Source organism: Nematolebias whitei, chromosome 18 (assembly GCF_014905685.2).
Source record: "Nematolebias whitei isolate Nwh7 chromosome 18, NemWhi1, whole genome shotgun sequence".
Lineage (NCBI taxonomy): Eukaryota > Metazoa > Chordata > Actinopteri > Cyprinodontiformes > Rivulidae > Nematolebias > Nematolebias whitei.
In genome coordinates, this window is record NC_056515.1 from 9,741,131 (window position 1) to 9,761,618 (window position 20,488).

At 40.2% G+C, this 20,488-nt stretch overlaps 1 protein-coding gene across 1 annotated transcript in view; it reads left to right on the top strand.

Annotated features, from left to right (window-relative positions):
* The window catches only part of LOC119424635 (seizure 6-like protein), a 337,403-nt gene that overhangs the window by 663 nt on the left and 316,252 nt on the right, over positions 1-20,488 (top strand). The gene's annotated exons all lie outside the window — the stretch shown is intronic.

The window sequence follows — 20,488 nt, forward strand, 5'->3', positions numbered from 1 at the left end:
CCCCCCCCCCCCCCCCCCCCACACACACACACACACACACACACACACACACACACACACACACACCACCCCAATCGCTTTGGCACAGTCCTGGATTGCAGGCACGCTATTTTTTTTCTGACAGAAGAGTGTATGCGCCGGAGGAGCCCACTCGTGTGCGTGGGCTGAATGCAGAGGGAGAGATCACCTGTCAACAGGCGCAGCAATAGCTGTACTGGCGGTTAAACGCGCGAGGAGTGAGAGACGCGCGGCGGGGAGGAGGGGGAGGCAGAGAGTCAGCAGAAGAAAAAAACAGTAAAGTGGGGATAGGGAAGTTTTTGTGCAGCACGGTGTGAGCAGGAAACACCGTGCATGAAGACTGATGAGCGCGTGAAAACATCTTTGTGTTCATGAGGTTTTATTGTTTGGCACCGTTTCTTCCTGTGTTTGGAGCGCTTGTGAAAAAGAAACGACCTTGCTGATGTGCAGAGTAACTGAGGTTTTTATTTACAGCAACTCGGGCTGAGAAGCTCTGCAGAGATGCATGCGGTCCATCATGGGTCTGCTGTGGTTTCATGAAAGATCATCCAGAAAAAAAACTAAAAAAAAAGAAAAGACTGCGCTGTTTGGAATGTCTGCTGTGGATGAAGTTTCTGTGGTCAGAGGAAGCTGGAAAAGTATTTTTAACCATCAAGGAGAACACCATGTACAATCCTCACACCTCTCATCATGCTGAAACCAGTGAAGCATGGTGGTGGGAGCACGATGATGAGGAGTGCTTTTGTTTGCAGGAACTGGGGAAGAGGGAGGGAAGATGCAACATTTGAAAAATTAATAAAGTGATGGAATATTTTACTTAAACAATTGAGACACCAACAGAAACCTTCATGTTCAACAAATCATCAAACTCTGTAACATTATCGTATGTATCTTAGGTTTCTTCAGAAGTTATTTTTCTTAAATCAGCTTCACTGTATTTGTTTCCATTTAAATTTCAGCTACTTATTTACTTATTTAATCTTGTATCTATGGGTTATCTAATTTTAACATGAATATATGGTTTTCCAATTGTATTTAAAGTTTAGGTAATTTTAACTTTTACCTATGACTATTTTAGCCATTTATATATAGTTTTTATATTTTAGTTTTGAGCTGTGATTTTGATCATAATCATAGTTTTAGCTCAAATTTGATTAGTCTATAGTTGCCCATTTGTTGATTTTAGCTTTAGGTTATACTTTAGAAAAAAATACTATTAACTATTATTAGCAAATGTTTGTTGGTGTTTGTTATTTGTTTGATGTTTGTTGATGTTTGACTCCTCTGAGGCAGCCATAGCCAAAGTGGTTCAAAACATCAAAGTTCATGTTCAATAATCCAGGTAAAAATCCAACAAAGTTCAGTCAGATCATCTAGACAGTTTCATTTTTATTTCATTTTTTGAGAAGTTTCGTCCTTCATCCAAAGAGGAGTCAACGAGGAAGAGGGCAGGCCCCAGACACCATCTTATTTCCAGCAAACTAGTTGGTCCATTATGGGAGTGTGCTGCTTGTGGGACGGGGTTTGTTTGTAGCTCCTCGGACTGAATAAGTCCTTTGGATGAAGGACGAAACATCTCAACAAAAAAAGAAACCGTCCAGATGATCTGACTGAACTCTGTTGGATTTTTACCTGGATTATTGAGCATGGACTTTGATTTTCAAATAGACCTGCATTTAACAGAAATGGGAAAGAATTAGTTTAACTCCTTTATCGTTAAATATCCAAAACTTTGCAGAGGTTATTGCAAATTCTATTTTATAAACCGTTCATCATAATCATTTTCACGTGGTTTGGATTTTAACTGGTATATTTGTGTTTTTTCAAGCACAGATAGCAGCAGCATATTTGATGTAACTGTTTTGTAGAAATATAATTTTTCTGTTGAACAAAAAAATTGAATTCAAAACTGACTGTCAGCAAAACTTCTCATGAACTGCTGGAAAAATTGTAATGAAACGCTCAAAGAATTTATTGGATGAACATTTAAACTTCTTTAACATTTAGTTATTCAGTTCACGTTGGCTGCTACAACCAATCTTTGTTCATACATAAATGATTATAACAGCAGTTTTACAGATGTTTAACTAAAATCTAGTGTGGAAGTGGCTGAGGGTCATTCAAAACACAAACTCTGAGTTCTACAATGTCTTGCAAAATCTCACAGTATTGCATGAGATTGTGAATAATTATGAGGTTTGACCAAAATGAGTAAACTGTGATATGAAAGACACCAAGTGATGTGCACTCCTTTAGTTCTAAGCGCGCTGCTCGGGGTGGCTGCATGTTGGAGCAGCTCTGTTACTTTCATTCTGAGTTATTGATTTTGAAATCATTGATTCCTCTTTTTTCTGGATGTAAATCGCTTTTTTGGATGATCATTTACCCTGGTGTCAGATGCTGTGTAGCTGGAAGGATTCTTACCAAAACCTTTTTACTTTTGGGCATTTGTTTTGATGTGTAACCATGGCAATAAGGTGTTTTTTGACCACACTGTAGTACAGCCCCAAATCACAAATGAGTTGAAAAGGAGGCGCCTTGGATGAATTCCCGTCAACCTGGCAGTGGTGCTCAAGTACCTGAGTGCTGAGATTCTGGAGCTGATGGGAAACTCGTCTCTTGACAACGGGAGGACCAGGATCATCCCCCAGCACCTTCAGCTGTGTTTTTGTTGCGACAAGGAGCTCGGCAGACTGCTGGGAGAAGTGACCATCACTCAGGGAGGAGTTCTGCCCGGCATTCAGGCAGTCCGGCTGCCCAGGAGGACCAAGAGTCCCGCCGGTTCTGACAGCAAGAAGGATCCAGGTGGATGGATGAGAATCTGTGACCAGATTCTTTGGATTCGTTGCAGGAGATCCTTCCTGTCCACATCTATCAGTATCTACAACAACTTGGGGCAGCTGTGGCTGAGTGGTTAGAGCAGTCGTCCTCCAATGCAAGAGTTGGGGGTTCGAATCCACCAGCAGTCACATGCTGAAGTGTCTCTGGGCAAGACACTGAACTCCTCATAGCCTCTGATGTGTGTCCCATCAGTGTATGAATGTGATCTGAAGCACTGATTAGTCTCATTAGAATGATTTGTTCAATTAGCTTTGTAGAGATCTAGTAGAGTGCTGTATGAATGGGTAAATGAGGACACAGATTCTAGTGTAAAGCGCTTTGAGTATCTTGAAACAAGATAGAAAGGCGCTATATAAGTACAGTCCATTTACCATACAGCTCTTGAATGGAACCAGGATGATGAGCTATGACAACACAATTTCTCTTTGGGATTAATAAAGTATTTTTGAACTGAATTGAATTAAAGTAGTAAACATTATCTGTAGTCCTTAAAATCTGTCAGGTTCCTGGATTTTCTACTCATAGTCTCCGTCAACAGTTTATAATGTCATCACAATTAAAACAAATATAAACATATCCCATAAATCTTACTGAACACTATGTTCCAGATAATTTCAACATTTTTTCTTTATTTTCTTTTAATCCAATCTTTGAGAATCCAAAAGGACTGAGCTGCCACACACCCATCCATGGGGGCCGTTCTCCACTCGCTCGATACGTGATCACATTTGGGACTATCTTTTTCAAGTCATGACGTCCTAAACTCCAATATCCACAGGAAAGGAGATGAACCTCACGAGGCAGGAATGTGCTCTCACATGTTCAAGTGAATTCATGAATCATTTCACAGCAGGACTCCGTCTTCTTGTTCATGCCCAGCTGCTCACCATGTAAAACTCACGCACACACTGTGTCATGCTCTGCATCCATCGCTGGCTCCTGCTCACTGTCGGTGTTTAATGAGCTCCTCCCGCAGAGATCTAATGTCACCGAGCAGGCTCGCTGTTGTGCGCTTGTGTGTTAGTGTGCACATTTTTATCACAGTTGTTGCTGTGCCTACAGGTTGGCTGGATTGCATTGTCTAATTTCTCAGGGTGAGACTAATAATCTGATGGAAAGACAGCTTGACAGGCGGGTGGAGAATCAAGGGGTCTGGCTGAGAAAAAAGTCAACTGTCGTGTCTGAATCAGAGCAATGTGCTGCCCCTGTATCGCCCTACAAAGCCGCTGGTTTTGTTGCACAAACATCAATAAGGCATGTCCGCTTAATTGAAAAAAATATATAGATCTCCTCCTCTCTTCTCAAGAGCTTATCCATCTTGTAATTTGCCCTTCTCTCATCACATCACCTCCACTCTTTGCTCTTCAGCTTTTTTCCCTTGCAATCCTCTTCATCCTCTAAAGTTGTCTTGCATTTTCCTTCCCTTGTTACTGGTGAGTGAGAAAAGAGGAAAATGGAACTGATGGGTAGACATGGGAGATTGTTTCTTCTGCTTGAATAACCCGAGCCTTGTTACACAATTGGATCATCAGGTTTAGAACTTTGAGAACGATGTGCAAAGGAAGCATCAGAGGACAGTGACTGAAGGGACGTGAGATGGAGGCAAGAAGAAACAAAGTTAAAGGCCCAACACTCTTTGAAAGAATGCATATCACCCGCCATCTTTTATGCCATAGGGACAGAGCTAGCCATTTTGGTTTAATTTTATGCTAAATTGTGAGATCTTGTTAGCACTCAGAGTGTGTTGAGGATGAATCTTACTACAACATCAAAGTTTAGCTTAATATTGGTAAATGGTAAATGGACTGTACTTATATAGCACCTTTCTATCTTATTTCAAGATACTCAAGGCGCTTTACACTACAATCTGTGTCCTCATTTACCCATTCATACAGCACTCTACTAGATCTATATAAAGCTAATTGAACAAATCATTCTAAAGAGACTAATCAGTGCTTTATCACATTCATACACTGATGGGACACACATCAGAGGCAACGAGGGGTTCAGAGTCTTGTCCAGGGACACTTTGACATGTGACTGCTGGTGGATTCGAACCCCCAACTCTCGCATTGGAGGACGACTGCTCTAACCACTCAGCCACAACTGCCCCATTGGCAGATTTGACAAAGTTTTAGCCATTTTTCTGTTGTGTCAGCATTATCAGAACAATGCAGTCAATGCTAATGACAAGGAAATCCCCCTTCAGTCTGATAAAACCCCCAGTATAATCCCGCGTGCATCCGTATGCGGAGGTACGCACGTATGTACGTACGTGCATACCTCTGCAGGGCATGTCTGCACAAAGCTCAATTTTTATGACCGCATATGCATACATGGTGTCGTGCAATAAACTGCCCGGCGACGGATTGTTTTGTATGAGACACCAATGTATTAAATTCCCCTTCTTCATCCCTGATCTGGCCTTTTCTTTTGTTTAGTTTTTTCCAAAAGGCAAGTGATCTCTTCCTCCTCCGTTAATGCCATGACTGAAATGGTGAGAAATGAAGGAATTTGTCACAAGCAAATTAAAATCAGTCCCAGCGTGGCTGCGGGAGGGTCTGGAGATTTCCTGTTGGGCTGGTCTGATGTGTGGGCTAAAGGGCCAGCGCTCCTTGTTTTTAAATTTTTAAAAAATTTTTAGAACTTTTTATTAACAACTTATAAACACAGAACACCGATGCAGCTGGGGCTGACGGCTCTCTTTTTTTTTTTTTTTTTGACCTGTCGATCAATCAAGTAGGCGTATCAGCAAATGACCAATAGGCGACCTCAATTTGTCCCGAAGGTAAACGCATTTTGTCTGCATAGCTGCTCTGGTGGACGCTCGAGTATGAAGTCTCAAACCTACGCGTACGTACGTGCGTACCTCCGCGCGGACGTACGTATGCGGGAGTATACTGGGGGCTTGAGTACCCAGTGTATTGAAACATGACAGTCCTAACAGTCCTTATCAAAAGTACATTAGAAAAAAACAAGTTGAAGACAGTTCTACAACAGTCCAGTTCCAGATCAAAATGTAAATTCGTTCCAGATCAAAATGTAAATGCATCCAGTTTGTGTCAGTTCAGTCCAAAAGTAATTCAAGGCCTTTAGGGGAGTGGTGACACAGAGGTTAGAGAAGGTGAGCCTGTAAGTGAGTGCTCGCTACTTCCAATACCCTTGACAGTAAAATCCCATTTTGGGTAGGAAAGGTAAAGCCCACCATACTTTGCCCCCACTCTGGACCCTTAAGCTAGACCTTTAACCCCCCACCTAGCTGTGCCCTAGATGGCAGCCCTCTGCGCCACATAGAGGGCTCAGGTAGCTCAGTGATTGGTGGTTGCATCATGAACAATACAATACAATAATACAATATATGTCTTGAATCTTGAAATCTTGAAAGTTGAATCTTGGCTTTGTTGCAGTCTCCCATCCTGAGCAAGCACAGTGGCAACAGTGGAAAGGAAAAACTCCCTTTTAAAAGGAAGAAACCTCCAGCAGAACCAGGCTCAGGACAAGCGGCCATCTGCTTTGACCGGCTGGTTGAGAGGACAGGAAGGAGAGACAGACGAACACAGAATGGTAGGTCCAGGTATAGGTCCAGGTGTATTTGAATGACAAAAAACACATGTTAAAGATAGAAAAACAATTACAAATACCAAACAGGTTGAGCAGAGTAAGTAAAGACAGTAGCAGAGTGAAAATTGTGGTCAGTTTGTCCTCCAGCAGTCTAAGCCTATATCAGCATAACTAAGGGACAGCTCAGGAAACCCAAGCTGACCCTAACTATAGGATTTAGCAAAAAGGAAAGTCTTAAGCCTAGTTTTAAAACTGGATAATGTGTCAGCCTCACAGACAGAGATTGGAAGTTGGTTCCACAAGAGAGGAGCCTGATAACTAAAAGATCTGCCTCGCATTCTGTTTTTGTAAATTCTAGGAACCACAAGTAAACCTGAAGTCTGAGATCAAAGTGCTCTGTTAGGAAAATATGGAACAATAAGATCTGTAATATAAGATGGAGTCAGGTTGTTGAGATCTTTGTAGGTTGGAAGTAAGATTTTGATTTCTATTCTGGACTTGACGGGGAGCCAATGGAGAGAAGCTAAAACTGGAGAAATATGATCTCTCCTACTAACTCTGGTTAAGACTCTGGCAGCAGCATTTTGGATCAACTGAAGATGTTTTAAAGAAGTATTTGGACATCCAGATAATAAACCATTGCAATAGTCCAGTCTAGACGTGACAAATGCATGGACCAGTTTTTCTGCATCATTTTTAGATAAGATGCTTCTAATTTTAATGATATTATGCAGGTGGAAGAAGGCAGTTCTAGTAATGTTTTTAATGTGAGGGATAAAAGACATGTCCTAATCAAAAATAACACCAAGATTTTTAACATTAGAGTTGGAGGACATATTAATGCCATCTAAGGAGGGAGAAAGACTGAAAAATTCATTCCTAAGGTACTCAGGTCCAAAACCTCAGTTTTGTCTGTGTTCAACAGAAGAAAATTAAGGGTCATCCAGGTTTTTATGTCTTTAAGACATGCTTGTAGTCTAAGTAGCCGATTGGATTTAATGGACAAATATGATTGTGTGTCATCAGCATAACAATGGAAATTTATCCCATGCTGTTTAATAACTTTACCTAATGGAAGCATATAAAAAGTAAAGAGTATTGGCCCAAGCACTGAGCCCTGAGGAACTCTATGAATAATTTTGGTGTCTGAAGAAGATTTATTATTTACATTTACAAACTGGTATCTATCAGATTTAAACCATTTTAGAGCCGTTCCTGTAATCCCAATATCATATTCAAGCCTCTGTAGTAAAATATTGTGATCAACTGTATCAAATGCAGCACTAAGGTCTAACAGGACCAGTATAGACACAAGTCCATTGTCTGAGGCCATGAGAATATCATTACTGATTTTTACTAGTGCTGTTTCTGTGCTATGATGAGCTCTAAACCCTGACTGAAACTCTTCAAACAGATTATTTCTTTGTAGATGTTCACGCAACTAACCTGCAACTATTTTCTCTAGAATTTTTGAGATGAAAGTTACATTTTTGACCAACTATAGGTCTATAGTTGGCCAAAATTCCTGAATCAAGGTCAGACTTCATAAGTAAATGTTTAATTACAGCAACCTTAAAGCTCTGTGGTACATAACCATACATTAAAGACAAATTAAGTAGATCCAAAATGTGGACATTAATTAGGGGAAATACCTCTTTAAACACTCTGGTTGGGATGGGATCTAGCAGATATGTGGATGGTTTCGATGAGGTTATTATTTTTGACAAGTCAGAGAGCTCAACAGGACAAAAACTGTCCAAACATAAATCAGGCTCTAGTGAAATTTTTAAGTTGCCTCATTTGACAGGGGACTAGAGATAGTATGAAGGAAGGATGGTTTGAATTTTCTCTCCAATTGAAATAATTTTATTTATAAAGAATCTCATTAAGTCATCACTACTTATAGTTGTAGGGATACATGATTCAACAGAAATGGGAATTTTAATTAGTCTAGCAATAGTAGTAAACAGAAACCTAGGGTTGTTTTTATTCTCCTCTATTAACGATGAGTAATATAAAGTTCTAGCTTTACGGAGAGCTTTTTTATATGTTAGCAGACTATCTTTCCAAGTTAAATAAAATTTTTCAACATTAGTAGAACGCCATTTTCTCTCCTGGTTTCTAGATGCCTGCTTTAAAGTATGTAACTCAGAAATTAACCAAGGAGCCAGTTTCCTCTGACTGATTACTTTCTTTTTCAGTGGAGCAATTTTATCAAGTGAAGTTTGCATTGAAGTTGTAAGATGATCAACTAGATGATCTAAGTCACTGTTCTCTGATGCATTAGTCTGCAAGACAAAGGAAAACATTGATGAAAGAGATTTGTTAAATTTGATAAGCATATGCTGAGATGAAATTTACTCTCAGTGACTGTGTAGTCATTTAATGTAAACTCAAAGGTTATTAAAAAATGGTCGGACAGAATTGAGTTTTGAGGAACTATTACCAAGTCCTTAATCTCTATACCATATGTCAGAACTAAATCAAGAGTGTGATGATAAGAATGAGTAGATGTGCGGACGTTTTGGGTAAAACCAAATGAGTCTATTAAATTATTAAAGGCTATGTTTAAGCTATCACTTTCAACATCTACATGAATATTGAAATCACCCATTATGATGATTTTATCAGTATTTAATAGTAAGTCAGTTAAGAATTCAGAGAATTCAGACAAAAACTGAGAGTAAGCGCCTGGTGGACGATATATAACAACTAGTAAAAGTGGCTTTTCTGATTTCCATTTTGGATGAGAAAGACTGAGAGACAGTGATTCAAAAGAATGATAACTAATAACTGGTTTGGCATTAATCAATAATCCTGACTGAAAAATAGTAGCTACTCCTCCACCTCGACCAGTTGTTCTAGGAACATGAAAAATTAAATAATTAACAGGAGTGGATTCATTTATACTGGCAGCATGGTGGCGCAACTGGTAGAGCTGCTGCTTCTCAGCGAACAGGTTCCTGGTTCAAACCCCTGTCCAGGGGCCTTTCTGGGTGGAGTTAGCATGTTCTCTCCGTGCATGCGTGGGTTTTCTCTGGGTACTCCGGTTTCCTCCCACAGACCAAAAACATGCATGTTAGGCTGATTGGTAACTCTAAATTGTCCCTAGGTGTGAGTTAGAGAGTGAATGGTTGTTTGTCTCATTTGTCTGTCTCTATGTGGCCCTGTGATGGACTTGCGACCTGTCCAGGGTGTACCCCGCCCCTCGCACAGTGATTGCTGGACATGGGCACCAGCGACCCCCGTGACCCAAAATGGAATAAACGGGTAAAAGATAATGGATGGATGGATGGATTCATTTATACTAAAAAAATCCTCCTGTTGTAGCCAAGTTTCTGTCAGACAGAATAAATCAATACGATGATCAGTTATCAGTTCATTAACTAACAGGGATTTAGAGGAAAGCGATCTGATTTTCAATAATAAACATTTAATGATTTTATGATTTTGCTCTCATAAAGTAACTGCGTTTATTTTAATCAGATTTTTATGGTTTATATTTTAAAAGCTGATGTTTGGTTTATTTAATTTGAGCTGTGTGTGAGTTGACACTGTTTCAATGTGGGTGTGGGTGGGTAACAGAGGAGAAGCAGCAGAGAGGCGTGGAGGACTACAACTCTGCTTCCTGGACTGGACCCTGGGTTGTCAATAATTTGGGGGATAAACAAAATCAGCCATATTTCTAGAAAGAAGAGCGGCTCCGTCCAAAGTGGGATGGATGCCATCTCTCCGCATCAGACCAGGTTTTCCCCAGAAAGAACTCCAGTTATCTATGTAGTGTTGAGGGAGACCAGTTTTCTCTCTGCGTGTTCGTTTGATCAGACAGGTACTGCTCCGGAGACTTCACCTTAGTTTAATAGGATTTATTTTAAACAAAGTTAAAGCACAAGACAAAACAGAAAAACAGAACACATACTGAAATGCATTTCAGGAGACAGACAGAGTACGTCACCTTGAGGTCATTAAAGATGGCTACCCAGGAGTGTGTCTAATTTTACTTCCTCATTACACAATGTTATAAACCTTTCCTAAGCCTGTCCCCCTTTGGGGGAGGATCTTCTTTAGATTGGATAATCATGTGCTCACTCATACTGTTGTATGGCCCTTCTCCTCAGAGTGAAGTGGTTTAATTATCTGTATCTGTTGGGAGAGTTTCTAACTGCCCCTAGAATGTGAAACCCACACCCGTCTTTGTTCAAAACAAGTTACCCCACATTATTCATTGTCCAAAACAAATTACGTCATACTACCACACCCACCTTGTCTCTATGTGACAACACATCTATAATGAAAAGGGAGTAAACACCATAACACTGATTAATTTAATTGACTTTAAACCCACCATAAGTAAATAAGTAATTTCCATTTCCACAATTCCCCCTTTTGGCCTCCCCCAAAAGAGGCCAACCTAGAAAGGTACAAACATTAAGCTATGCATTGAAAATAATAAGATTACTTTTCATTCTTAGAGTAAGGATGACATGTATAAGGCTAGTATTTGTGTTTTACTTCCTTGGATGCTGGGTGAATGCCATGGAAAAACCTCCCAGGGCTGATGGTTTGTTTCTGTCTTTGTGGAAGGAAAACACGACATCGCCTCACGCCCCTTATGACGACAGCCTGCAATGGCCCACTCAGCATCTTTTACAAATGTAGAACAGATCATTCCCTCTAAGTCCTCTGAACTCCTTTTCTAACAAAACATCATTCAGTGTTTGATGATTTTATAGATATAATTAAATACTAGGGTACTAGGTTACTTTGTTACTTTAAACTTGACTTGAAGTTTACTTGAAAATTATTATGGTTGAACTAATTGTTTGAAAAAAGGGGCAGATATAATAAGATTTTTTCTTCTTTCTGCTGCCTTTCATTTTAAATCTCTTGTATTTTTTTATATAGTTATAAAACTGTTTTGTATTTTTAAAATGAATAAACTTTATACCATACCATACCAAACAACCATAAAATATCTTAATTCCCGGAAAGGTTCATCCCCACGTAAAAATTCACACAAGAAAATAATGTCCCATATTATCCATACTAAAATCCCCATAACCAAGGTGATTCTCCTGTGATTTTGTAACAAACCCCTTTGTATTTGAAAACAAGAAAAGGTTTTTTCTCAACTATTGGTTGTGAGCCTTTTTTTAATAAAAACTTTTGTACTCTGTTCTCCCAAAATGACCAAATAAAAGACAACCACCACAATTTTAAATTACTCCCTCGGCGTTTCTGCACTTCATTGTGTTGGGAGGCCGCCCAGGTGAGGGATCCTTTGATGCTCAGCGATATACAATTACTAGGATCGCGGAGATGTCTTCATGTGTGTCAAAGTCTCTATATCAGCGTGTTTCAACAAGTAAGGTGACCTGTGTGCGTGTTGGGGCGTCCTATATGTGGTATGTCCGTCTTCTGTCGGCGATGGGCAGAGAGTTCAGTTCAGTTCAGTGTTTTTTGTTTGTTTTGTTTGTGTCTGTGTTTGTTTGTTTGTGTGTGTGTGTGTATGTGTGTGTGTGTGTGCCAGGGCTTGGAGACTCAGTTCTCCTTTTGTTAGCCTCTGACTATTTTGTGTCAGGCCACTTGCCCTGACAAAGTGGGCTAGAAGGGGTGTATTGGGGCTTTCTGGGCTTATCGAGTCACTGGTCTCGATACAGTGTGGGTCTTCATATCACTTGTCCTCAGGAATTATTCTGCCCTGTGGTTGAGAGGGCAGTTGATGGTTCTTTACAGCTAGTCTGGTGGTGGACCCAAGAACCATCTGCAGTGGCTGGCATGAATCCAAGTAGTCCTCTTCGTGATCTTTAAATCAGCTGAGTGTGTTGTCAGCAGGACCTGGAATGGTTTCAGTCAGCATTTCAACTTCCAATGCTTCTGGCAGAGGTCCTTGAGAAAAACCCAGTCTCCTAGGTGGGGTCAATTCTTTCAGCCTGCTTGATACACCTGGAAGTCATCCCTGTGGTGTTCAACTGCAGAGCTGGATATGATCAGAAAATAGCACAAAGAGACAAACAAAATAATAGGACCCTGCCCACATATGTTAGTTCCCATACCAGTTTAGCAGAGATGAATCACCACAACAATAGAAAACCTTCCCAGAAAACAACATGCCAGACCCAGTCTGGTTTCAGTTCTCCAAGCCAGGTGACAGGGGAGCCCCCAGGGTCCTGAGTCCAACAGGTTCCTCAAGATTCCTGGTACAAACAGTTAGTTAGTATAATTAATTTATTTTTCTTACCTCATTCAGTCTGTAGAGAAAAATCTCATTAAACGCTTGCGCAGAAAATATATATTTTCTTTGGTTACATCATTGTAAAAACAGTGCAATACAACATTAAACATTTAATTCCACTGAATAATGAAAGAAAGTCAAAATCAGTTAATTTTATTCAGGCCGTCCATTGCTTCGCCGCAGATCTGTTCAGGTGAAACAAAAACAAGGAAAAAAGGTTAACAATCCATGACTACAAAACAGTAGTAAAAAATGTGGTTAGCATACTCTATACATGAAAACCCAATTTAATTTCTTTTCAGTCCAGTCAAGTCAAGTAAAGTCAAACAAAATCAAATCAAATGTATTTAAGAACATAGATCCACCTTTGACCAAATCCATTTCGAGGGTCTGTGTTTAGATTCGGCTGGGTCTAGGGGCGTCCTCCGCAGACCTTGAAGCTTCTGGAACCTTCCTGTACACATTCCAACGGAAGATAAACAGGTATAGCTGTTAGTAGGAGCTCCTTAGTCATTAAAACATGCGGAAAATGTCTTTATCCAGGTGAGCTTAGAATCTACACTTATAAAAATATTTTAGTTCTAAAACTACATTTCAAGCAGTTTTACTTGTTTTTATAAGAGGCTGTGTACAAATACAATGTGGTTCATAGGCTTCTGATTGGCTGTATACGTGTGTATATAATAAAAGTTATTTCTGCAAAAGTAAAAACTTAAGAATTCCTATTTACACACAAATGATCTAATCCTTAATTCTCAGTGGTGGCAAATTTGTTGTTCGGACTCCTCCACACTGTTCCATTTCTTCTAACCACTGCGTATCCTGCTTTCAGCAGGGTGCTTGTAACAACATCCATCTATGAAAAGGTCCTCTGTGTTGTTTAGTATAATGCTAATGTACACCAATCACTGTTCTTTCTCCCCCTTTTTCTGGAACAGTACACCATTCACAGTGTCCTGTTTCAGAAATATCTAAGAAAAAATATCCTGATGCATGCTCAATAACCCAGGTAGAAAATCTAAAAAAGTTAAATCTGGTTCTCTGTCATTCAATAGTGTCCTGAATGGTTGGGTGAGGCTTGTATAATTAGGAATGTGGTGTTTGCTAAACCCTCTAAGACCTAAACATGACAGCAGGTCTTTAACATTATTTGGCTTTGGGTGATGTAAGATCGTTGTCCTGTGTACTGTGACATCCCTTATCCTAAATGCTGACAACAAACGTCCCAGAAACACAACAATGCCTGGCAACCTGCATCTCGTGCTCACCTTGAACCCTTTCTCAGACAGACTCAACAACACAGGCCACTGGAGTGTGTTTCTGTTTACTGTGTGACAAATGTAAAAACCCAAGATATTATTTTTGTATAACTAATGATCTAATCATTGTATGAGCTGTTTGTTAAGAACCCTTTCTTATACGAGTTGTTTTAAGAACAGTTTTCAGACCTCCCCCTTTGAAACATCTATTGTTTTGCTACAATTTATCAACTCACATATCAACCTTAAAAACCTTGTCAGTCTTAATGTATAGTTTCAGAATGATTCGAACTAGAACTCTATTAAATGGTGTAGTTGTAAGACTATGAAAACTAGCACATTCAACCTAGACTTTAAAACCATAAAGCTAAATGACTTAGCATAGCTCCAATATCATTTGTAGCTGAAACAATTAATAACTAAATAAACTTCATCCCTTGTGGCAAACCAGACCTGCTGAAATGATCTCACTCATAGGTGAAAGCAGACAGATATTTAATTTAAAAAGCATGTAGCAAACTCAATCCAAGTCAGGTTTCTGGTACAGGTCTCTCTTGTAAATGAGTCCTCGTGACTCAATGAGACTAACCTGTAAAAACAAAAGTTAAATGAATGAAAAAGTAAATATTTTTGCTCTGGGGCCAGCATTATTCATTTTTATATAAGAATATGAGGTAACCAAATTTCCATGTTCCAAATACTTTTTCATCTATGAGTAATTGGAAAAGGCAGTTTATCCAGCAGTCCACATCAGTATTATTATATTCAGTTAAAAATCCTCATGTTAGCCTGATCTGTTATCTATGTGTCATGCTTTTATATATACGTCTGAAGAATGGGTCTATGTGAGTGTTTTATTCATGTCACAGCCAATGCAGCGCTGATCATGAAAAACTTGTTATTACCTCACCATCACAGACCACATGCGGAGCTGACACTTTACGCAGGCTGCAGTTTTTGTTAGTGACTTTTGACAGCTTGACCACCGCTGTTATTTTGCTGTTAGTCTCCTCCCATCTGGACATACTGTATGTTCAAGAGTTCAAGAGTTCAGTCATCTGTGTGCAGCACCACAGTTCATACAGCGAGACTTGTCTGGATGTGCTGTTGAGGTTTAGTCCAGGTCCTCATCTGGACAACGTTTCACATAGCTTAGTTTGAGCCATCAGCTTGTTGCATAGCTGAACAGGATGCCTTTCAGTCACGGACTTCAAATCATCAGTTCTTTTATTGTTGCTACAGTAAGGTGTTCTCATAAGTCACATTTGGTAGCAGATGTAGTTTTTGTGTCAACCAGTACACATGTGATATTTTATTTGGTGATCAAAACCAGAGGTTCATGATGTAACACTACGATGCTGTTTGAGTCTGCTCTGGGCACATCATGACATCTGACTCTGGATCTAAATGAAAACTACGTGTGTGTGTGTGTGTGTGTGTGTGTGTTTATGTGTGCCGTTGCCAGAGTCACTGTCCTGATCCAAAAACCCTCTATGATTAACCTGCTGAAAGGAGAAAAAAGGACCAATAAAAAAAAATTAAAATAAAATGCAAATAATATCTGTTAGAAAGTTCTATTTTAGATTATCTGCCAGCATCCACCTCCATCCGAGCCATCCTGCATCCTGGTTTGCATAACTACTTTTAAAAACACTCATTTAAATAAAAAGTGAAAACTCTCATTTAACACTGAAACCAAAATTAAAGCAAAAATTCCCTATACTCTACGTAACATCATAAAATCTTCCATTATAAACACATCCTCAATTTCCCTTCTTAGAAATAGGTGAGGACACTTAATTGTAATGTGGTCAACTTATGCCAAAATTTGATAATCTCTTTCCATGTTCTGTGTAAGTCTGCATACCTCAGCACAGCTTGATTGTGTGTATGTGTGTGTGTGTGTGTGTGTGTGTGTGTGCATGTTCTCATGGAGTGTGAATGTATTAAGCTGATCCAACCAACGTCCTCCACCCTCTGACAGTGGGGGCAACTTTTCTACTATCGCCTACACATCACCAATAGCAAAAGGTTTATACCTGGCCTGTCCCCCTCCAGGGCCTGGAACCCTAATAAGTATACAATTCAACCCCTGTGAAGCTGGATCACCAACAACCTCGTCCTCTGTCACCTCTGGCTGCACAGCGTCCAACCCTGAACTAGACGGGCTGCCTAGTTTGTCATAGTTAAAAAACTGTGTTTGACGTGACTGTCTAGCTGACCTATATTGCTCACTTTTTACTTTCTCGTCATCTGAGTCTTCCTAGCTGTCTCTCAACGTCCCTATCATATAACCTGTTACCTTAATCCTTCCTGTACCACCTCCTGTATTCTTCCCCTTCTTTCCTGTGACCTTTGACTCACTCTTCTTCCTCACCACTGTTCCTGACAACTTCTCCGCACCACCTTCAGCTCCACAACATGTCTCTGCCTTCGTCTTTCCATCATTCCTCATCTTCCTGAGTTCCTTCTGTCTGTTTCTCAGCTGATCTCCTCTCTTCCTCCATGCGCCTGTCTCATATATCTGACCCACTCTTCCTGCTCATTAAGTTCCCTGGCCATCCTCTGACTAATATCATCCATAAACTCTTTCTCTTCACCCCTTTTCTGATAAACTTCCACCTTCTGCAAACATGTGACTTTCAACTGACCTTCATCTATGTCCAGGCACGGATACAGCCCCACCACTGTGGGCGCTGATGGTGTCTTCCTATCTCCCTCATACGGAGGCGGAACCCCACTTTTCTTTTCCTGTTTATTTACTCTACTCAAAAATTGCACACTCTGACATACCAATGCCAACTCCTTCCACTTTCTAGCCAATACCAACAATACCACTTCCTTATCCACTTACTGCAACTCCATAAGAGTTGAGGCAGTGTGATTAAATGTAACAACTGCCTAACATACGTAACCAGTCTGGGTGTGTTTCCCTTCAGGCTCAAAATACCAGTCTCAGCTCACAGCAGCGGGCGATAAGCATTCCAAAAGCTTCTCATTCCCTTAAAGTGACACCGAAGCTTTTCCACACACTCAGGAACAAAATAAAAGCTGTTCCTGTTGTGCTCTGAAAAATAAAGTTAGTCAAAGACAAGCAAGTGTCATTTGGCTCATTATTTATTTATTATTATTGTTATTATTATATTTATTTTATTTATCAGTATCTTTATATACTGTCACATTTCGTTAAGCTTTTCATATTTATTTATTTATTTTAATAAATTACACAATAGAGACCCCACCCAACAAGTGAGGGGTTAAAAACTCCATGTTACAACACTTAATGTGTTGACCCCATATCAACTATAAAATAAACTTTCTTATTTTGTACACTGATTTCAAGCTTAGGAAACTGTACCTTTTGGTGGAAGTGACAAAAAAACCTTAGTTTGTTCTGACACAGTTTTATATGTTTTCATACATTCTCAGTGGCGAACTCCATTCACACCATTCATTTCTCCCTTGTACCCGCCCTCCATGGTTGGGCGTTCACACAGTTCCCTGTCCAGTTTTATTTTGTGCTTTTCTTTCACTCTGTCGGCTTTTTGAGTGCTGTTTGAAGTACGCTTCGTAAGGCGTCTCGTGGGCAATGCTGCAGGTCGTTTCCGGCCTGACTTAGCCTCGATTTTAGTCAAACAACGAGCTCAAAGACTTCTCACCGAAGTTTCTTTTGGCCAACTTATTATTTCAGAAACACACACACATGAGTCCAAGTTCACCCCTTTATGACACAAAAAGACCTCTTTTTTATTTTATATCTTTTTTTTTTACTTTTTATTACCCTCTTTTTTTTTTTAATCCTATTTTCCAATGCTTGCCATCAACATTTTAAGTATCTTTGGCAGCCTGTGTCAACATAGATCGTAGTATCTTCACAGCTCTTTTTTTTATGAGGTCCCAGACCTTGTAGTCAATTCTCAAACTTAAGAGTGTCCCCAATTCTCGTGTGTTTGATTTACACAGCTAGCAGAACCGCCCTTCTGCCTGTCCCGACTCCTGTCGGAGAGCGGGTGAAGTGCTACCTCGGAACATTTTGGGGTCTCTAACCCCGTTTCTGGGGTCTCTACCCCTTTTCTTACCTTTTTATTAATTTTATCCTCAGCATCTAGACCTTTTTTTTACTGTCTCCTTTATCAATTTCAGCAGACAGTTCGCCTTAGGCATTGGCAAGTTTTCAATTCAGTTTTAAAGGCCGAATTATGCAGAGTTCGGGTCAAAGACCAAACAGGTTCTGCTTACCTGATAAGATGAGGTGCCTTGTTCCTCTCAATGTCCGAGTCGAACAGCCCAGTGTCCAAATAGTGTACCTGAATTCCGATCACGTCGGGAGTCACCAACTGTTGAGGGAAACCAGTTTTCCCTCTGCGTGTTCGTTTGATCAGACAGGTACTGCTCTGGAGACTTCACCTTAGTTTAACAGGATTTATTTTAAACAAAAAACAGAACACAGACTAAAATGCATTTCAGGAGACAGACAGAGTACGTCACCTTGAGGTCATTAAATATGGCTACCCAGGAGTGTGTCTAACTTTACTTCCTCATTACACAATGTTATAAACCTTTCCTAAGCCTGTCCCCCTTTTGGGGAGGATCTTCTTTAGATTGGATAATCATGTGCTCACTCATACTGTTGCCATGACATTGAGCTCCTCCTATGGCCCATCTCCTCAGAGTGATGAAGTGGTTTAATTATCTGTATCTTTTGGGAGAGTTTCTAACTGCCCCTAGAATGTGAAACCCCACACCCGTCTTTGTTCAAAACAAGTTACCCCACATTACTCATTGTCCAAAACAAATTACGTCATACTACCACACCCACCTTGTCTCTATGTGACAACACATCTATAATGAAAAAGGGAGTAAACACCATAAACTGATTAATTTAATTGAATTTAAACCCACCATAAGTAATTTCCCATTTCCACACTAGCCCACATCATTGTCTGAACACCACCTGGACACCCAGCGGTTAAACGATGACATACGGCTAAACATACTATACCATACCAATTTATGTACAGAGCACTTAAAACAGCAACAAGGCCAACCAAAGTGCTGTACAAAAGAAAACAAACATGTACAGCGGACAGGAAAACAAAATAAAAATACAGATACAAATAGCAGCAGAAGCTAACTAAAATGGCCAACAGTGTAGAGTACAGACAGGACCAAACAAATCACACCGTGTTAAAGGCAAGAGAATAGAAGTGGGTCTTCAAGCGAGACTTCAAGACTGAGAGTGTGGGAGCCTGCCGGACACTCAGTGGCAACTCATTCCACAGTCGTGGACCTGCAACAGAGAAAGCCCTGTCACCTCTGAGCTTACGACGGGTTTCTGGGACTGAGAGAAGCATCTGGTCTGCTGACCTCAGAGAGCGCGGTGGGACATATGTCTGCAGAAGATCAGTGAGATAGGATGGGGCGGAACTGTTCAGTGATTTAAAAACATACATGAGAATTTTGAATTGGATCCGAAGGTGAATGGGTAGCCAGTGCAGGGAGGCCAAAACTGGTGTGATGTGCTCTCTATAGCCTGTACCAGTTAAAAATCAGGCTGCAGCATTTTGGACCAGTTGTAGACGTGCAATGGAGGACTGACTGATGTAGTAGAACATATGGATGAGATATATTCATACTGTTAAAACGGATTCTTTCATTTTTCTGGACTGTATAAAACGTGCATTGAATTTAATAAAATGTGGGCGTGAGACGTTAATTATCTTTGACTCACCACGACAGTGGGTCATTTATTAACAGAATCGAGTTTAACACATCACACATTTACATTAATTGGCAAAAATTGAAAATAACGACAGCTTATAAATCAGTTTTACAGGAGTGGTAAACAACACGGCGGTTGTTTTCACTTCCAGCAGAACAGACGTGTACCACACGGCGGTGGTGAAACTTTGCTTCGGACATTTCTAAAAATATCTGGATTAATTTGCTAGCAGATAGGAGAGTTTAAAGATGGAAAGATGAAGTTTATCTACAGAGAGATGTGTGAGGGAATTTATCTGTTTAACCAGAACCGACACGCTCCTTCTTTTCTAGCTTGGGCCAACGGTACGCTTAGTTGAGATCGACTCTTTTACCTTGCAGATGATAGTTTCAGCGTTGGTGTAGAGCTCTCCTTTCAACTCTTTCAGCGTCTCCGTGAGAACAGCTAAAAACCTCTGGAGTCGTGAGGCTATCCAAAACAGAAGTTCATAATTCCCAAATCGTCTCTGGTTCAGCTTGATTCTCTTTCAGCAGCATCCTGAATTCCAGCCGTCATGAACTCTGGAACTGCTGAGTTTCAGAACTGCTACTCCATCTTCAAGACTGAGCTTAACTGCAGCTTCAAGACTGAGCTGAACTTCTGCGCTGAACTTTTTGGAACTCCAAACTCTCTGGTTGAACTAGGAAGTGCCAACATTTAAAGGGCTCTACTTCCGGTTCATTTGGGAGCTTCTGATTGGTCGATGGACCAAAACAGAGGTGTGTTTTGTGATGTAAGGTGTTATGAAAAGTCAAGGAAAAGATTAAGATTGTTTAAGAACAGACAAAAAGATATTATGAAGAAACCAGACTT